At 40.9% G+C, this 21383-nt stretch overlaps 1 protein-coding gene and 1 non-coding gene across 2 annotated transcripts in view; one reads left to right on the plus strand and one right to left on the minus strand.

Annotated features, from left to right (window-relative positions):
- CNTNAP2 (contactin associated protein 2) overlaps nt 1-21383 on the plus strand; it is a 1271576-nt gene that overhangs the window by 894649 nt on the left and 355544 nt on the right. The window lies entirely within an intron of this gene.
- Nucleotides 18834-18971, minus strand: LOC114811519. The gene has a single exon (XR_003759216.1). It is a non-coding gene; the product is annotated as a small nucleolar RNA SNORA7 (small nucleolar RNA).

A 21383-nucleotide genomic window follows, 5' to 3' on the forward strand; every position in this document is an offset into this window, starting at 1 on the left:
AGATGAGGTAACTGAGGCACAGAGAAGTAAAGTGACTTGCCCAAGGTCACACAGCAGATGATATCTTCACACTCCAGTTTCCTCAACTGTAAAAGGGGGATTAGCCACCTTTTCTCCCTATCTGTTAGGTTGTGAGCCCCAGAGACCGTGTCTGACCTAATCATCCTGAATTGATCCAAGCATTTAGCACAGTGTTTGGCACATAATCAGCCCTTAATAAATGTGTAAGATAACTTGGCACTGTTTATACAATCAATCCGTGACAGAGCTGAGAATTAAATTTAGCTTCTTGGGTTGTGACCATTTATGAATTTCATCTTCTCAAAGTTTGAGTTATTGAAAGCTAACTGATCAGCTAGTTTTAACTGCCAAAGCAACCACAGACCCCTGCTGTCAGTGAGGACGGCAGGGTACGGCACTGTCGGCCTTAAGTCCTCCTATGTTAGACTCCCACAGGAGATGCGTTTGCTCATTTCAAAGATGTGAATTAGTTTGCGTGTTCCACAGCAAACCTTGTAGGTGTCACAAGACTCGTTTAAACTTCAACAGAAGTCCTGGTTTGCAGTGTTGTAGTGGATTTTCATTGTGCTCATTATTCACGAGGTTTTTAACTGCTTGAACTTGCCACAATTCCAGGCGGTTGAAATTCCCTCAGATCGTGGGGAAAAGAGCCCCTGGAGCAGTATTTTTGTATGTGATGCCATGGTGTGTAGTCATTGTAATAAAACACCGGAGAGATCTATATTTTTGTTCAACCTCAAGTTTGGAAGCAGTACCAGTTTTAAAAGGGGATGGCTGTTAACCAAATCTAAATTTAAAATATTTTTTTCTCTCTGATGGGAGGAAGCCTGCAGGAAACATTTCATGTTGCTGGGAGACAAGGGAGCAGGAATGATGGGTAATCCATCTTCTCCATGAAATACTAGTTCACACATTCTAGTGATAATACAGAAAGTCCTCCCACCTTTCTAACTCTATCTTCCTCTCCATTTCTTCTCATCACCTAATGTTGACCCCAAAGCTCTTTTCTCATCCTCTCAGCTGTACTCTTCCTGGGTCCCCTTCACCTGCACTCACTTCTTTCTCTTCCTTTTATTCCTTCTCCCACGTTATTCATATAGTTCTGTCTGAAAGTTGGTGTGGATGGCTGTGACATCTGGAGCCCTCATTTACTCAGTATCTTAATTGCCTGAATACTGTTCATTAATCTTAAAGAGCTAATGTTATTAAAAATGTATTTGGCATAATCGTAAATTAGGAGCGCTTTTACGTTATCCATGCTGATTAGTATAGAAGTCTGATCATGAATCTGAAATGTATCGAGTGCTATTTCTATGCAGAGCCCTGTACTAAACAATTGGGAAAATACAATAGATAAGATAATAGTAGATGAGATTCCCTGCCCATAAGAGTTTGCAGTCTATCAGGGAAGCAATCAAATATAAAGGTAGTAATAATAATAATTGTGGTATTTGTTAAACACTTACAGTGTGCCAGGCACTGGAGTGGATACAAGCAAATCAGGTCGGACACAGTCCCTGTTCCACATGGGGCTCAAAATCTTAATCCCCATCTACAGATGAGGTAACTGAGGCACAGAGAAGTGAATTGACTTGTCCTAGGTCACACAGCAGTCAAGTGGAGGAGCCAGGATTAGAACCCAGCTCCTTGTGACTCCCAGGCCTGTACTCTATCCACTAGGGCACACTGCTTTTCTTTCATCAGTGCACTGAGGATAGGAGGGTTTATGTGAGTGCCCGAGTCACACGGAAATAATGAAGTGGCATTTGGGAGGTTGTAGCATGGGGAGATGTGAGATTAATCAGGGAGGGCCTCCTGGAGGAAATGCAACTTGCAGAGGTCATTGAAGAGTAGTGATCCGTGGGAGGGGCTTCCAGGCGAAACGGAGAATGTGAGCAAGAGGTCATCATCAAGAGAGGTGAGACCGAGACACTGTGTATAGTTTGGCTTGACAGGAACACCGAGAGACCTTCCTATAGCAGAGTGGGGAACTAGGGTCCCAAGGTCTAAAACCATTGGAAATTATGTCTAAATTGATTCAGGTATTTATGATTGGGAAAGGGGATGATTTATATCTAGTGAAATGTCCGACACCCCTCAAATTCATTCAAATTGAGATTTTTCACGCAGTCACCCACGCTCTGACTTGTACGTCCTCATTTTTGTACTTCCATTATCTGGGGTGTAATGGGGCACCCACTTGGAAAGGTTTCCATTACCAGAGATTGCTCCATCATCTGGGTCCAATTACCCATGTGGTAATGGGAAATGTTCTGCTCTCCATGCACTCAACTTCAATTTTACAATGGAAATTCTCCCCCACTTTCTGCATTCTCCTTGCCTGCACTTTAATGAAGACAGAAGCCCCCATTTTCTTCATTCCCTCTTCTATACACACTAGAGAAACAGCGTGGCCTGTTGGATAGAGTCCAGGCCTGGGAGTCCGAAAGATCTGGGTTCTAACTCTGGCTCTGCCACTTGTCTGCTCTGTGACTTTGGGCATGTCAACTCACATCTCTGCACCTCTGTTAACTCATGTGTAAAATGGGCTTAACACTGTGAGCTACATGGGGGACATGGCTCAGTGGAAAGAGCCCGGGCTTTGGAGTCCGAGGTCATGGGTTCGAATGTGAGCTCTGCCACTTGTCAGCTGTGTGACTGTGGACAAGTCACTTAACTTCTCGATGCCTCAGTTACCTCATCTGCACAATTGGGATTAAGACTGTGAGCCTCACGTGGGGCAACCTGATTACCCTGTATCTACCCCAGCGCTTAGAACAGTGCTCTGCACATAGTAAGTGCTTAACAAATACCAACATTATTATAGTAAGTGCTTAACAAATACCATTATTATTATTAGCTTGTATCTAGCTCAGGGCTTAGTACAGTGCCTGGCACGTGGCAATTGCTTAACAATACCATTTAAAAAAAAACCTCTGTGGCTCTCGATGAAGTGTACACTATTCTTTCCACACTGCATAGTGAATAGAGCACAGGCCTGGGAGTCAGAAGGTCATGGGTTCTAATCCCAGCTCTGCCACTTGTCTTCTGTGTGGCCCTGAGCAAGTCACTTCACATCTTTATGCTTCAGTTACATCACCTGTAAAATGGGAATCAAGACTGTGAGCTCCACATGAGACAGGGACTGTGTCCAACCAGATTTGTTTGTAACGGCCCCAGCGCTTAGTATAGTGCCTGGCACATAGTAAGTACTTAAGAAATATCATTATAATTATTAATAATAATAATAAATATTTCCCAACATTTGGATTTCTGTCAGCCTTTCTCTGACACCTGTAAAGCATTTGAGGTTATTGGCTACTGGCCAAATTTCTATTGAAATTTACAAGTGTTCCAGCCATGGGTATGATAATGGGTTTAGTGCTTTCTTCCTGTCTTTAATAGGCCCCAATTGAGAACTTTCAGTTCAGCTATGAAACTACGAAGCGTTATTTAACTTTGATCAATCACTGGTATTTATTGAGCGCTTACTGTGTGCAGAACACTGTATTAAGCACTTGGGAGAGTACAGTACGATAGAGTTGGTAGACACAATCCTTGCCCGCAAGTAGTTTATAGTCTAGAGATATCTCACACAGTAGTATTTCTGAGATGAGATGGGGAGGGAGAAAAGAATTGTTCTAAACAGTTTTTCAAAAGAAAATTGCCCTTGGAAAGGGTGATGTCACATGTAGACAGCAATTTCCATTTATTTTTGCCTCTTAAAATGAGAATCGCCTAGTAAATTAAACATTCTCATGTGTGTGATCAGATTACAGAGATCCAGAAAATATTCCCTCAAATTTGAGGCTTTGCAAATTCTAAAATTTTGACACTCAGCCAAATATGCCCCATTTGACCTCCAGAGTCTACACTGCAGAGTGTCTTAGATGGAGTCAGCAAGCTACTACAAAGGGATTATGAACCTCCAATGGCTGTTAACGTGATACTTCAAATGTTTCATTCTCTATTATTTTGTTTAGAAGTGTTTTTGTGGAAACACAATCCAGAAACAGGAAGGTAGCAGTCCCTCTGGGAATCACCTGTAATTTGGTTGGGTAGTGGATCAATATTTTTGTTCTTTGGTCTTTGAATACCCACCAGAGTAGGAAAGATATGTGAGGGGTTTTTTTTTGTTGTTGTTGTTGCTTGTGCCTGTGGACTCATGTCTGGGAAAATAAAGATATATGTATTTTTTTTCCTTTTTGGCCTTGAGTCAATAATTTGTTTTCATTCCAGGCTGTTATATCTATATATATTCGTTCCTTATTTCACAAGTTCAACAACTATTTACTGTTTTTTCTGTTGAATGATTTGGGTGGTAGCCCACTTATTTCCTTATATGATTTTGAGTGGGGCTTTCTCATCTGATGAGCTTTGATAAGATTCTAGGTTCTGAACTGTAGAAATCCTTATATATCCATATACTTGGAAGTTGAATTCATATTTATGAATGAATGAATGAAATAACCCAAGTATCTATAGAGCACCTATGAGAACAGGGTAATGTAGTAGATGGAGCTTGGCCTTGGGAGTTAGGACAGAAGGTTTTAATCCCAGCTTCTCCCTTGCCTGCTCTGTGATATTGGGTGAGTTGGTTTCCTGTGTCTCAGTTTCCTCATCAGAAAATGGAGATTAATTATCAGTTCTCACATCCTGTTAGACTGTGAACCCTTTGTGGGACAGGGACTGCATCCAATCTGCTTCTATTGCATCTACCCCAGCAGTTGAATATAGTACTTGGCACAGAGTAAGTGCTTAATAAATACCACATCACTAAACTACCACATCACTAAACTACCACATCACTAAACTAAGTGCTTAGGAGAATAAAATAGAAGTCACAAACTTGATCCCTGCTCTCAAGGAGTTTGTGATCAAAACGGGAGATAAGCACAAAATATAATTGCTGACAGGAAGGGAAAAAATAATGAAAAGATCATTAAGTCGTGAAATAGTAGAATACGTGCATTGAAATGCACAAGCTACAGTGGATAGCTGTGAATGCATATGTTCTGAGATCCCGATTAGTAGGATGGGGGGGGAGGGCAGGACAAGAAGTCTAAAGCCAACCCGTCCTTTGGATCGAGAAAGGGGCAGGAGGTGAGGCAAGGTGTAGGCTTCATCATTTCCTGGGTACTGACAAGGCCAAGACTGCCATCTTACCTTCTCTCTCTCAGTGGGATGAATTCAAGCAGCATTTTACGATGGTATTTATTGAGCACTTACTGCGTTTAGAGCACTGTATTAAGCACTTGGGAGAATTTAGGAAGGAGCGTTCTTTCCCTTATCAACAGTTAATCTAATCCAGAACATCACTTCAAACACTTAGTGCTTTAAGGTTTCAATACCAGATAAACATAGATAAATTGACAGAATACTGACAGGGCAAAGTTAGATAAAATCGTCTTAGTGTTTGTATTATACTAAGCAATATTAGTCCTCAAGGTGTCTGCCAAACTTGCAATAGATACTTAAGTAGTCTAGCAAAGAGAACAAAATGTTCATGGAAATGTTGACAGTTTTTTCCAGAAAAATCTGGAAAAAGTGAGTGCACTGTAAAGGAATGGAAGAGTAGGAAAAGGAGAGAGGTTGCAGGCTATTTAGGTTAAGCAGTGAAAGTACACATTCTTATCTTTTCCAAGTTTCTCAGTGATAACAGAGGTTAATGCTGTTGATGGAATCAAGAATAGAAAGTGATATCTCTGGAAATTGGAAATCGTTTAGAAACCGATTCACTATAGAAATATACTAAAGACCTCCCTATGAGAAGTAAAAAGGAAAAGGAGATAGGGAAGAAAAAGGGATTTGAGAAGAGTAAAAATGGTGGTGTTTAATGTACATTTTAGTCCTCGGGGATGATAGTCTAGTGTATATTAAGAAAAGTAATGAATCCGTTTGTAAAAATGTTGACGCATTTCCTTACAATACATGTACAAAAGAAGACTTGTTATGGCCTGAGTGTTTATTGGAGTAAATCAATAAAGTAATTTCCCTTTTAAGGGACCATAGCGTGAAGTCCATAAGCACTATGAACATTTTTTCTTACAACCCTTCCCCTTATGTTTTGCAGCAATTTAGTGATTTCAGATGTCACTTCAGAGAAAACTTCAGTTAGTGGTCACAGCAATTAATCTTTTTTTGTTTTTAATGCCTGTTCAGCACTTGTCTAATTAACTTATGATTTTTGCTGAAGTTTTACTGAGTCCCCTCCTACACAAAAGAATTCAATCTACATTGTGTGTGTATAGAGTTGAAAAGTAAAAGGGAATGTAAGGATCTGGTTCTAATCCTGGCTCCGCCATTTGCTGCTGCGTGACCTTGGGCAAGTCACTCAATTTATTTATGGCTCAGTTATCTCATTTGTAAAATGGAGATTAAGACTGTGAACCCTATGTGGGACAGTGACTATGTCCAATCTGCTTGTATTGCATCTTCCTTAACACTTAGTACAGCTAGACTGTGAGCCCGTTGTTGGGCAGGGATTGTCTCTATTTGTTGTTGAATTGTACTTTCCAAGCACTCAGTACAGTGCTCTGCACACAGTAAATGCTCAATAAATAAAAGTGAATGAATGAATGAATAGTAAACACTTAACAAATACCATAAAAAAAGGAGTTGAAGGGGATGGCCACAGATGGGTCAGAAGGAAAATGATCCATAAAGCCAAGGCTAAAATCAAATGGAGCAGAGGAAACAAAACTGCACATACAATAAATGTCATTACGTTTGTTACTGCTAAACATTTATATTGTCCTTGGGAAAATGAAGTGTGCTTCCAAACGGTAACTCGTTCATCAACTTAACAACCTTCCAGGAGATTGGTTATGCGTAGTAAGTACACCCAACAACATTCACCAGGTAGAGAATTGCAAGGGCTTCATGGGTAATGGTGGAATTAGAGTTTCACAAAGAGTAAAGGAAATAATTTAGGGGAGAGAAATCAAATGCTATTTTATGCATTATTCAAGGTTGAAGTGAAGAGTAATGGAAGCAGCATGGCCTTAGAGGAAATAGTACAGGCCTGGGAGTGAGAGGACCTGGGTTCTAATTCTGGCTCTGCCACTTGTCTTCTGTTTGACCTTGGGTGAGTCACTTAACTTCTCTGTGCCTCAGTTTCATCAACTGTAAAATAGAGATTAAATCTTTCTCCCTCCTACTTAGACTGTGAGCTCCATGTGGGACATTGACTGTGTCCAACTAATTATCTTGTATCTATCTCAGTGCTTAGTACATTGTCTGACACATAGTAGGTGCTTAAAATGTCATTAATTATGTATAATAATTACACATAATAATTTATGTATAATAAAAACACTTAAGGGACCATAGAGTAAAGTCCATAAGCACTATGAACATTTTTTCTTACAACCCTTCCCCTTGTGTTTTGCAGCAGTTTAGTGATTTTATATTATATATATACATATTGCTTATACAGTGTTTTGCCCATAGTCTGTGTTTCATGAGTGCCACAGTTAATCTCCCAAGCTATTTTGTTGGGAGGACTGGAGTTTTCTAAGATGGAGCCCCAACTCTAAAACCTCTTCTACATTCACTGCTGCCCAGCAGTGGGAAATTTGGACCTGAAATTTAGGGTAAGGTTACTAGTAGTCCCATATTTTACAGGATGTGTTTAAATTTCACAGGCTATCCAAATTTCCCCAAAACACCCATTTAGGAGATGTGGAAGTCTTGGCAAAAAATCCCATTCTGAAGCAGGATGAGTTGGAAGCATGCCTTTGAAAGCAGTGCTAATTTTTTTATGGTATTTAAGTGCTTACTATGTGCCAGGCACTGTACTAAGCAGAGGGTTAGATATACTAAGCTAGTCATGTTGGTCACAGTCCATGTGCCACATGGGGCTCACAGTCTTAATCCCCACTATACAAATGATAGAGTTAGAGTTATAAATTCCTTCCAGACATATTCTCAACAATTTCCTTGTAGCTTACTCCACCATGAAATCTTTGGGGGAGGAAATGATCTGGCTGTTTTCACTGGGCCATTTAGCCCCTATAGTAGTTTGAGTGATGACTACATAGGAAGGACAAATGCAGGGATTTTGTGGTCAGTGGATGTTGTAATTTGTAATCAATTTCCCTCTGCAAGCTTTATTGCACTGACACTTGGGCAGAGGAAACCTGATTAGGCAGACTCATCTGGGGGCCTTTAAAGATCACATGAGGATTTTGTGTGGTTTTCTATTGTGACTCTTTCTGGGAGTTTTAAGGCTGGAGGCAGAACAAAATAAATAATTCTAGTTTAATCGTCTTTCCTTTCCAGCTTCATATGTTCAAAGTTAGGAAAGTAAAGGGGAAAACATGATTGCTTAATGGGAAGGAAAAGTTTAAGCATCAAACAGTGAAAGAAAAGTGAAGGGGAAAAAGTGTACAATGGTAGAGTCATCTGTTACAATAATTGTGGCAATAATAATAATAGTTGTGATTTTTGTTAGGCACTTACTAGGTGCCGAATGCTGTACCATGTGCTAACAAATACCATAAAAATAGGGTCATCCAGCTAAAGGTCATTTACTCTAAGCCTTTCTTTTCCTGAGGTGAGGCCTGAAGTGAGTTTGGCATATGTTCAGGTTAGGCAAATCTGTCTTCATAAGGCTCAGGATTTGGAAATATGCTGGGGAACTCCCACAACAAGAGTGTTTGCTCACCCAGGCTGGACCCTCACGCGTTTGTTGGCGATGACTGAATTCAGTGCCAAATTTAGCAGCCGAGGTCAGGTCCACAGAGGAAGAGGAAGAAGGCTTTGTCTCCTCCTGACATTCAGAAGAAAAGGTGGAAGACTTTTTCAAGTGGATAAATCCACCCTTTGCTTGAGCATTTCTGTGAAGCAAGGCTTCATTATGCAATGTCTTTTATCCTGAACTAATGGCAGTGTAATTTTCCATATTCAAATAGCAGAAAATAACCATTTATTAAAAAACAGTAAACAAAGCATTAAGAGTAGATTAATATAAAAGCCCAGCTCACGAAACTCCAACACATGGCTGATGCCCCCTTTCATATCAATTTGCAAGCCATCATAATGAAATACGTCTGTGAGGGATCATATAATAAATGCAAAAAATGTAAATTCAAGTGGACAAATATGTTCCTTATTTCAAATGGTGCTATTAAGAGTGAGGCTTTCATAAACAAGAGCTTTTTTTCACAGTGCCCTATTTCATTACCCTGATAGATAAATATGCCCCCTTCATAGTAACATCTTGCCACTTATTTTAATATCCAAGTGTGTTTGTTCTGAATTAATAAAGAGTGGCTAAAAAATATCAGAGCAACTCATTTATTCCTGATCCCCGCTTGTTTTGAGCTTCTTCACTGGGTACCAACCACATGCAGCTGACATTAGAGAATATATTGAGTGGGTAAAGCCCAAAGGAGGGATTTCTTTTCATCCTGCTAATTCACAGCGATAATCTCTTGAGAATTTACTATGAATTCTTATTGCATGTGGTGCATTTTCCAACAGAGATAATGAAATAAGCCTGGGAAAATGTCCTGTATTTCACTGATGCTCCCTTTTTTATTCACCTCCTACCCCCCAGCACGTACGTAATATCCGTAATTTATTTATATTAATGTCTGCCTCCCCTTCTAAACTGCAAGCTCATCGTGGGCAGGGAATTTGTCTGTCATACTGTTGTGTCGTACTCTCCCAAGCCTTTAGTACGGTGCCCTGCACAAGGTAAACACTCCATAATTACAATTGATTGTTTGCAATCCAGATTTACAATAGGTCTTGACTTCTTGGCCACCTTTGACACTGTTGAGTGCTCCCAGCACTTAGTACAGTGCTCTGCACACAGTGGGGATTTAATAAATACTATTCCTAATCCTGCTATGAAGCACTAACTGATCTTGGCTTTGCTGAAACAGTCTCACCTGGTTCTACCCCCACCTTGCTTGCCGATATTCTCAGTTTCCTCGACCTCAAAAGCCCACCAGACTTTTTTCTGGGCTCCTTCCTCTTCTCTGTTGACACCCACTATTTGTGAGCTCATTCTCTCTGGGTTCTGCTATGGATGATTCTCATATCTACCTCTTTCTAGGAAAGATTTCTACCAAATCCACCCCAACCCCACTCCAGCTATTTAGTCTTTGATTCCCATTTACCTGCAGGACATTTCTATTTGTACATCTTTCTAGCCAGCAGCCCCTCAAATTCAGCATATCTGCAACTGAGCTCATTCTGCCTCCTGAATCCACACCAGCTCTTAACTTTCCCATTTTATTGAATGATTGATCAATCAATCCTATTTGAGCACTTACTGTGTGCAGAACACTGTACTAAGTGCTTGGAAGAGTACAGTGTAACAGAGTTAGTAGACACATTCCTTGCCTACACAAGTTTACAGTCTAGAGAGAGTCTAGATTTGAGTATGATTTTAATCAAGATTTTATTGGCATCTCTCATGAAAACCACAATCCATGTGGCTAGTGGAAAGACTACAGGACTGGGAGTCAGAGGACCTGGGTTCTAATCCCAGCTCCACTACTTACCTGCCGTTTGACCTTGAGCCAGCCGCTTCTCTCTGCCACTGTTTCTTCATCTGTAAAAAAGGGATGAAATGCCAGTTCTCCATCTCCCTTAGGCTGAGCCTCGGGTACAGACACTGTATCAGAAATGTTTATATCATATCTACCTCAGTGGTTTGCGCAGTGCTTGGTGCATAGTAAACATTTCCCATTACCAGTTATTACTACTATTATTGCTCCTACCCTGTCTCCCCACCCTCACATCCTAGGTGTTTGTTGTTATTAGTTTGTAACCACACCGTTTCACAGTGGCTGGTCTATTAAGGGAAGGAAAGAGGGCAGATAAGGGGGAAGACAGTAGCTCATTGGCACTGGCAGGCACACCTACAGCCCCAGGGGGCATTTTATTTTTTTAACAGTACTTGTTAAGCGCTTACTATGTGCCAGACACTGTACTAAGCACTGGGATGGATTCAAGTTAATCAGGTTGTCCCACATGAGGCTCACAGTCTAAATAGGAGGGAGGAGGTACTAATCCTCATTTTAGAGATGAGGTAACTGAAGTTCAGAAAAGTTGTGACACCCCAGGTCACACAGCATTCATTCTTTCAATCATATTTATTGAGCACTTACTATGTGCAGAGCACTGGACTGGAAGAGTACAGTACAGCAATAAACAGACACATTCCCTGCCCACAATGAGTTTACAGGTTGGGGGGAGACAGACTTTAATATAAATAAATAAATTACAGATATGTAAATAAGTCATAAATGCTAGGGGGCTGAGAGGGAGGAAAAACAAAAAGAGCAAGTCAGTTCAATGCTTAGTACAATGCCTGGAACATAATTAGTGCTTAGGAAATACCACAATTATTATCATTATTATTATCCTGGAAGTTTCAGAAAGTCATTGGAGATTGGGAGAGGAAAGAGCAACAAAAATTAGGGAAGCAGCTTGGCCTAGTAGATGGAGTGCAAGACTGGGAGTCAAGAGAGTCAAGTTAATAATAATAATAATGTTGGTATTTGTTAAGCGCTTACTATGTGCCGAGCACTGTTCTAAGCACTGGGGTAGACATAGGGGAATCAGGTTGTCCCACGTGGGGCTCACAGTCTTAATCCCCATTTTACAGATGAGGGAACTGAGGCACACAGAAGTTAAGTGACATGCCCACAGTCACACAGCGGACAAGTGGCAGAGCTGGGATTCGAACTCATGAGCCCTGACTCCAAAGCCCTGTGTTGTGATCCCAGCTCTGCCACTTATCTTCTGTGTGATCCTGGGCAGGTCACTTCACTTCTCTGTGCTTCATTTTCCTCATCCATAAAATGGGGATTAAACACTAGTTGACCCTTTCCCTTATACTGAGAGTAACGTAATTATTCTACCTCTACCCCAGTGCTTAAACCAGTGCTTGGTACTCAGTAACCCTTAACAAATGCCACAGTTACTATTATTATTATATTTTGAGTATCTTTTGGGATAGAGATTGGATTTGAAAACAGATTCTGCTTAGTAAGCACTTAACGGATACTTACTGCTTAGTGCTTAGTAAGCACTTAACGGAGCCTCCCTTCAGGCTCGCATCTCCTCCTGCCTCCAGGACGTCTCCACCTGGATGTCTGCCCGCCACCTAAAACTCAACATGAGCAAGACTGAGCTCCTCATCTTCCCTCCCAAACCTGGTCCTCTCCCAGACTTCTCTATCACCGTGGATGGCACGACCATCCTTCCCGTCCCGCAGGCCCGCAATCTCGGTGTCATCCTTGACTCGTCTCTCTCGTTCACCCCACGCATCCTATCCGTTACCAAGACCCGCCGGTTTCACCTCTACAATATCGCCAAGATCCGCCCTTTCCTCTCCACCCAAACGGCTACCTTACTGCTACAGGCTCTCGTTATATCCCGGCTAGACTACTGTGTCAGCCTCCTCTCTGACCTCCCTTCCTCCTCTCTCGCCCCGCTCCGGTCTATTCTTCACTCCGCTGCCCGGCTCATCTTCCTGCAGAAACGATCTGGGCGTGTCACTCCCCTTCTTAAACAACTCCAGTGGTTGCCTATCAACCTCCGCTCCAAACAAAAACTCCTCACTCTAGGCTTCAAGGCTCTCCATCACCTTGCCCCTTCCTACCTCTCCTCCCTTCCCTCTTTCTACCACCCACCCCGCACGCTCCGCTCCTCTGCCGCCCACCTCCTCACCGTCCCTCGGTCTCGCCTATCCCGCCGTCGACCCCTGGGACACGTCCTCCCGCGGTCCTGGAACGCCCTCCCTCCTCACCTCCGCCAAACTGATTCTCTTTCCCTCTTCAAAACCTTACTTAAAAATCACCTCCTCCAAGAGGCGTTCCCAGACTGAGCTCCTCTTCCCCCTCTACTCCCTCTGCCATCCCCCCTTTACCTCTCCGCAGCTAAAGCCTCATTTTCCCCTTTTCCCTCTGTTCCTCCCCCTCTCCCTTCCCATCCCCACAGCACTGTACTCGTCCGCCCAACTGTATATATTTTCATTACCCTATTTATTTTGTTAATGAATTGTACATCGCCTTGATTCTATTTAGTTGCCATTGTTTTTACGAGATGTTCTTCCCCTCGACGCTATTTATTGCCATTGTTCTTGTCTGTCCATCTCCCCCGATTAGACTGTAAGCCCGTCAAACGGCAGGGACTGTCTCTATCTGTTGTCGACTTGTTCATCCCAAGCGCTTAGTACAGTGCTCTGCACATAGTAAGCGCTCAATAAATACTATTGAATGAATGAATGAATGAACGGATACAATCCATTAACTAGCTATCATACTTCCCTGTTCACAGGCTTTCTCTTCTTTTATCAGAACCTTTCAAATCTTTCTTGTCATTGTCTTTTGTTGCAATTGCAGGATTTTTATATCAGATGGCAATATTTACAAAATTATCTTCCACTGAAATTGCAACTAGTGATTTAGAGATGATTTTTTATTCCTTTTAAGCCTAGTAAATGGACATTTTAAAGTGAAATGGACTTGAAATTGTAAGAGCCGTTTCTGCCTCACAGCTAGTCAAAGTGATTGCCAAATAGATTTAACAATGCCATTTGTCTGTAAAACTAAGCATGGCAACTGTCAAAAACTATCTCCCCTCTTGGTATAATTAATTTTTAATGTAAGGACTTAGAAAATATGGCTTTGTGTGTCACCTTCCCAGATTCTGAAGGAACTCAGATGCAGCTGGTAAGGCAACAATGGAAGAATCTTGCAGGCAACAGCCATTCATAGATTTAAAATTAAGAACTACAGAATTTGGGGCTTTGAGATGCTTCACTGAGAGGTAGAAACCCAGATTTCTGTTATCATTTTTGACAGGACAGAATATATTGATGATATGTGAAAACTAAGACATGTTTAGTTCTACCAGCTCATTTAAAAAAATCTTCATGGAGATTTTGTTCATTTGGGTCTATGTCTGGTTAAATTGCGTCCTTATTTTATTTAATGGTATTTGCTAAATACGTGTGCCAGGCATTGTACTAACTGTTGGAATTGATACAAGATAATGAGGTTGGACACAGTCCATGTCTCACATGGGGCTCACAGTCTTAATCCCCATTTTACAGATGAGGTAATTGAGGCACAGAGAAGCTGAATGACTTGCCCAAAGTCATACAGCAGGCAAATAACAGAGCTGGGATTAGAACCCAGTTCCTTTATGCTGGGAATGCTTGGATTTTTGATACAAAAATCTTGTGCAGAATTTCTAGAAAAATTTGGCCCTCATTGCAGTGTTCAAGTTATTTCCAGGCTTATTTCAAGCTATAACTTGAAATAGTTGAAATAGTTGAAATAATATGATGATGATATTTTTCTACTGTCTTGTTACAGTAAAAAGTGTCTAAAGATGAAAAGCTAAAGTGAGCTCCTATCAAAATCAGAGTTCAACCAGCTAGGATTAGATGTTCCATAATTAAAGTTAAGGAGTATCAACTTGTATTTGGTCACAGGAATTGGCATTTCCAGGAAGTCTTCTTGCAGTGAGGGATGTTGACATTTTTATAGAAAGCAATGAAGAAAAATTTGTGCTAATTCTTTTGTGTGGGGTCAGTGGCACATTTGAGATATTCCATAAATTTTGAACACCTAAATGTTTTTACTCATGGCAAAGATGATACACGGTCTCATTTTAAAATTGACCTCTTTATTTACTAAATGTATCTACATTAGAAGTAATTGTTTTTACAAAGTGACATTTCTAAATCTCATAAAATATAGAAACTAAAAAACATTGTTGGACAAGCAGAAAGGCTATATGTTTCAGAAGACTTTCCATTATAGAGTAAATTCATATTCGATTTCTGTTCATTCGGATGAAGCAGTAAAGATGGAATGATTTAGAAAGTGAAATACAGAAGATCCATTAAGTTCCCAGATGATTTGAAGATAGAAGGGCTAGTATCTATCTTGGCAGGAGGTAGCAAACTGGAATTAGAATTCAGAATGACGATCACCAGTGGGAGACGTGATCGGAAATAAAGTAAATGAAGTGTAATCAGGGTAAATGCAAGGTAGTGAAGTAATGCAGCCTAAAAAAATACAAAACTATGATATGTGGTTCCACCTGGAAATAAAGAGGAAATTCTTCCCCTTCCCCAGTCCTGATTGTGTATCCAATCAGACCCCCAGGTTAGATAGTTGCCACTCAGCTGTTCTCTACCTGTACTGTACTTAAAACAAAAAATTTAGGGATTTAGAAAAACCTCTTGAAGCTAATGAAGGTTAGGTATTGGAATGAGTTAAACACTGTGATACTCACCCCAGCCCTTCCGATACTAATGTAAATATTCTTATACTCCACTATGTCCCCATCCCTAATTTATTTTATCATCTGTCTCTCCCTGTAGACTGTAACTTCTTGTGGGCGGGAATTGCATTTATCAACTCTGTTGTTTTTCCCAAGTGCCTCGTCCCTTGCTCTGCACACAGTAAGTGCTCAATAAATACCACCGATTGACCGAGTTGTCAGGGCTAGAAGAAATACGTGGTTCCTTGGCTATATTTAAAACTAGGGTCCTTATCTGTCTTGGTGTGTTTTGGCAGTTTCTGGATGTGGTTGGAATGTGACAGCAGGTAAATAGGGCAATTGTTGTGCCTGACCTTCTTGCCACAGAAGTCACATCCAACTTCTAGGGCCATCAACATCACCTCTATGACCTTCCTTAACATCAAGTGGCCAGACAAGATCATAAACAAAGAAGTCAAAGCTTAGTCCAGTGTTTTGCATCCGGTCAACTCTCAAATACTATTGATTGATTGTATGCTTCATGAGGTGAGGAAGCCGAAATTTGACTCCAGCAGCAGGGTTATAAGGAAAAAGAAAATCTTCAGTTGAAGTTGGAATTTTGAGAAATAAATTACTTTCAAAAATACATGGATTTGCCACTGGCAGTTTAAAAGATTTTGCTTCTAAGGTGGCAAGAGTGGTGAGGAAGATAACTATTAGTCAGTACTCTATATCAAGGCAAGGCTGAATGCTGGACTCATATGCCAAGGTCTTTATTTACTAAACATGATCCATGGAATGGCAAAAGATGGAGGCTGGAGACTGCAAAATTTGATTTGAAATTGCCTTTCAAAGATATAGAAAAATGTGTGGCAAGCAGAGAGAAAGGGGAGGAGTTGCATCAGTAGCGGGCTAGTCCTGGATGTTTTCAAAGCAGTATTTTAAATCACCAAAATTATGTGTAGCACAATCTGCCCAATAAGAAGAAAAGATGTCTTCAATCAGTACTGTTTTATAAGCTTCTTGAGGTGCCTTCCTGAATTATTGGCTCTTTCTAGGCCACAGAACATCTGAAACGATTGAGATGAAGCGCTCCCGCTTGAAGCGATTATGACAGACTGGCTAGCTTAATTGTGACAGTTCATGCAGGCTTCCATTCCTATTTCCACTGTGAGAGTGAAACAGTCGATCAATCAGCTGGGAGCCAAGTTGGCTCCAAGCTCGCTCTAATTTGTGGTGAGTATGGGAAGAGCCTTAAGGTAATTGTACCAGGCAGCCAATTCCTCTAGAAATGCTAGGAAAGAGAAGAAAAATAAGCTCTAAATGTCCACCTGGAGTTTGGAAAAAAGGTATTTAAAGATGGGGCAAGCCACTGGGTAATTAAATTGGTCACCAGTATCAGTTCTCATAGCAGTTCGATTCATGGTATAATCAATCAGTACTTGATAAAGTGATCCCTGGAGACGGGAGTTTTGCCAAGATTATTGGCTAATAATAAAATTGGCTAATTGTTTTCAAGAGTGATATTTTGAATATCGTTTTCTCATTCACTTTTCGTGGGGTCAATGGGAACAGTTGGAGAATTTGAAATGAAGAGGAGGTAAAGACAAATCTCCTTCCTGTTTTGAAAACTAGGTTGAGTTTTTAAATTTCTCATCATACTAATGATCTTTGATTCACACAGACAGATCTTTCTTTGGGCAACAAGGATAATATGGTGCTTACTGAGTAAAGATGGCCATATTTTCTCCCACAGTGAATCCTCTTCTAAGGTGTTAAATATGTTTCAGATTACATTCTTGGATGTGCAAAGGACCGAGTGCAGTATTGCTGACACTGTTGTAACCTGAGGCTAATATTTCTTTCATTCCTTAATGCTTTCGACTGAACTTTAAGAGATGATTGCTCATCAAAAAAGAGGCCAGCAAAATCAGCTTAAACTAGGCAAAGCATTCTGCGTTCTGTCTTGGGTAGCTTTGCTAATAGACTGAAACTAATTTGCTGACACCTCATCTCACATATCGAACGTCAGGTGGTGATATGGCTTAGTTTATGGGGATGACTTTCAGGGTCCAACGAGTGCTTTATGTTGTCACAAGACTATTTTATGGACCTGCAGTGCACAATAATCAATGCATCCAGGCACCAATATAGGAGTTGTACTCTTCACTAGGTTGGTAAGTGAAGAGGAAGAGGGTTATTAGAATATATGCAAAATCCCATCCCTTCTGCCAATAATGGAATTTAGAATAGAACACTAGTACAGTGCTAGTACACTCAGTAGGGTGCCTGACACATAGTAAGTCCTTAGCCAAAAAGAAAAACCCCAATACTATTGCAGAATTAGTCTTCTTCCAATACCTCAGGTCTTCCCTGGATACAATATGATCAGTGATGGAAGAAATCTTTAAGCACCTGCATAGTGTTAGGAGGATCAGTAATAGTAGAAACATTTTTTTCATCTCCTACTGGGTGCATTCATTCATTAAAATGTATTTATTGAGCTATTACTGTGTGCAGAGCAGTATACTAAATGCTTGGGAGAGAACAATACAATAATAAGTAGACACATTCCCAGCCCACACAGTGAGCCTACATTCTAGAGATGAGTTCACAATCTAGAGAGAAGTGCTCTTTACTAAGTGCTTTAGAAGTGCAAAGTAAAAAAGTGACATTCTTTGCCCAGGTGTGAAAACTTTAGTGTATGTTTTTCTTTCTTCAGGAACCCAACCCCAGTATAATTGCAGAATTGACTACTTTTTTTTTCCTGTTTTCTTACTGCCTGCCTGACTTATTCATGAGTTGTATTTCCAGAAGTTGGGATTGATTACTCCGAGTCATCCAACACTCTTTCCTGGTTCCCCGGTAATCAGTCAATCAGTTGATGGTATTTATTGAAAAGCTTTCTGTGTGCAGAGCACATACTATCTGCTTGGGGAGTTGATAGGCACATGCCCTGCCCACAAGAAGTTTACAGTCTAGAAGAGCCAAGAGCACTGTGAAGTAGCTGTACAACTTATTGGGGTAGTCTGTTGCCACAAAAGAAAGTATTTCTGAGTTCTCCCTTCAGCCACAGATGTAGCCTTTTTCTTTTCATTTACTTCTTCTGCCCTTGATTTTGACACACGTGTCTGCAATAAATAAAGCAGAGGCTTTTTTGGGTCAAATGATGAATTAGTATTTATTGAGTGCCTTCTGTGGGCAGGGCATTGCATTACGTGTGTGGGAAAGTGCAATGGGATTAGAAATCATGATCCCCAGGGTCAAGGAGGTTAGTGTAATTCCCATTCTATACTGGGAATGCTATGTAGCGGTCTATGACATTGGTGAACTAAGGAATTTAAGTAAACTTTTGTCTTATGCTGTCGAGTAGTCTCCAACCTAAAGCGACACCATGGACACGTTTCTTCCACAACTCTCTACCTTCATCTGCCAACATTTTGGAAGCATATCCATAGAGTTTCCTTGGTAAAAATATGGAAGTGATTTACCATTGCTTCCTTCCACACAGTAAATTTGAGTCGCCACTCTCGATTCTTCCATACCACTCCTGCCCAGCACAGGGAATCTTGACTTGTAGCAGATTGCCTTCCACTTGCTAGCCACTGCCCAAGCTAGAAATGGAATGGGTATGCCTCTGCGTGACTCTCCCTCCTGTAGTCGAGACTGGTAGAGTATTGGAAGCTCTCCAGGTGCAACCCTGAGAGGAAGTAAACTTCTAGAACAGAACAAAGAGAAGATTGATTTTCTCTCAGAACTATTCACCTTATTGTACATGTATTGCTTAGTCAAGTCTCACACACATCCTGCCCTTATTCCAGGCAGAGTGGAAAGTGCTCTTTATTGCTTCCCCTGGTGATTGTATTGTTTTCAGGAGTTTTTTTTTCCTTTTCTTTAGGTAAGTAGGAGAACAGCCACCCCAACCACAAACAAACCTCACTCCTGTTCCCTTTCACCTGGACTCCTAGTTCAAAGCCCCCAGAATAGAGAAGAAACATTTTCTGTAACTCAAATGGAATTTTCCCCCCTAAAATAGATATCAAACTACTAATATCTGAAAGTCAATTAGATTCAACGAACTCTGAAGAGGTTTGAAGACTCCCACCTGCACAATAAGTGGCAACTGTAAACTGTCATCTAATTATCTACCGTCCCCGACTAGTCACCTGGGCAGATTGATAGTGATTGCCTAAATGGACAGCACCCCACCCTAATGTCATCCAGAAACAAGTTCCTAATCATACAGGCACTTGCTGTCTCCAAGTTAAGATTTTGATGACCCAGGTTCTGGCGCTGGGCCAGCCCCAATCGGACTTCTAAGGACACTGAAAAAAGAATGTGAAATAAGTGAATTAATCTCCATTAAAAAATGATTAAAAAGAGTAATTCTGAAGGGCAGTCTTAAAAGGAAGAGTTGTTTTGAATAATTTATCATTCCTTTAATATTAAAGATGAGTTGCCATCAATGAGTAGCTTATGTGATGAACACATACTAAATTTGCAAAACACAGAGTGGCTCCTTTAGGGTCAAATTTTCAATTCAGGTCAACTTGGGCCCTTTTTTGTTGTTCCCTCAGAGGATTAAAGTACCCATCATCTTTCCATGTTGTTCTCTTCTCAGTCCAAATCTGTCATACTTGGATCAAGTGAGAAATTGGCCCTCAATCCTGATCCAAGGCAAAGCGATGCCAGACTTCCCTCCTCAATCCCCAAAGTTTCCTGGTCCCTTAGAATAGTAATGCCTGACTTGGGTGAGCCCAGATGGGTCTTCTGTAACTTTTTAAGAGTTGAGGCTGGCTCCCTTTGGACCAGAGAAACAGCGTGGCCTAGCAGGTAAAGCACAGGCCTGATAATCAGAAGGACTTGGGTTCTGATCCTGGCTCTGCCACTTTTCTAGTGTGCAACCTTGGTCAAATCACTTCACTTCTCTGGGCCTCAGTTACTTCATCTGTAAAATGGGAATTAAGACTGTGAGCCCTATTTGGGACTCAGACTGTGCCCAACCTGATTAGTTTGTATTTACTTCAGGGATTAGTTCAGTACCTGGCACTTGGTAAAATGCTTAACAAATGCCGTAAGAAACCAACAAGAAGGATTTCTGTTCAGCAGACCCCATTTCTAACCTTACTAGTCCTGTAGAGTTCAACCTGTTATTTTCACTCAAGACAAAAACTTCTGTTGTGAGGTTCTCTACTGAATTCTGAGTTCCTTGAGGGCAGGGATTGTGCCTGCCAACTAAATTGAACTCTACTCTCCAAAGCGCTCTGCATATAGTAAGCACTCTATAAATACCATGATAGTATCTCAGAATAATGTTCATGTTACTATGTCATAGGAATCCACTGTTAATCAGGATAGATTGTCTGAGGGACATAGAGATCGTCTCAGGAAAATTAGGCTCTATAAAACATTAATAGTTCTTGTTATTTACAACAAGTAGAAAAAGGTTTTCTCTAGACTGTAAACTCACTGTGGGCAGGGAATGTGTCTATTATAGTATTCTACTCTCCCAAGTACTTACAGACAGTTACCTCATCTGTAAAATGGGGATTAAGACTGTGAGCCCCATGTGGGACAGGGACTTTGTCCAACCTGATTAGTTTGTATCTACCCCAGTGCTTAGAACAGTGCTTGGCACATAGTAAGCACTTAACAAATGCCATCATCATAATCATCATTATTATTATTATTATTATTATTATTGTTCCTACATAGGCCTACCATAAGAGCTACAAGCATGGGCTCAGAGAGAGTAGCCACCCAGCACCTTGCTCCTAGCTCGAGCACTGACTAAACAGACTTCATCATTGCCATTCAGTGATGGACAAGAGAAAAAGTTGTATTTGATCAGCATTTCCCTCTTTCTTTTTATATGCAATTTATTTTGTCACTGAACCTCTGTAAATGTGAAGTCAATCATGAAGAAGCATGTAAAACCAATCCATTTTGAGCCCGTGCTGGGCCACTAAATGAACATGCAAATGAGATGCCTGGGACCCAGGCAAAAGGACAGAGGATAACAAATGTCATTCCCTGTGCTAGAATCTTGTTGGTTTCCGGCTAAGGAAGTCCGACCTTTGAGAGTGATGGATTAGAAACTGCCCTTTAGGTAAGGAGATGAT

Source organism: Ornithorhynchus anatinus, chromosome 4 (genome assembly GCF_004115215.2).
Source record: "Ornithorhynchus anatinus isolate Pmale09 chromosome 4, mOrnAna1.pri.v4, whole genome shotgun sequence".
NCBI classification, from domain to species: domain Eukaryota; kingdom Metazoa; phylum Chordata; class Mammalia; order Monotremata; family Ornithorhynchidae; genus Ornithorhynchus; species Ornithorhynchus anatinus.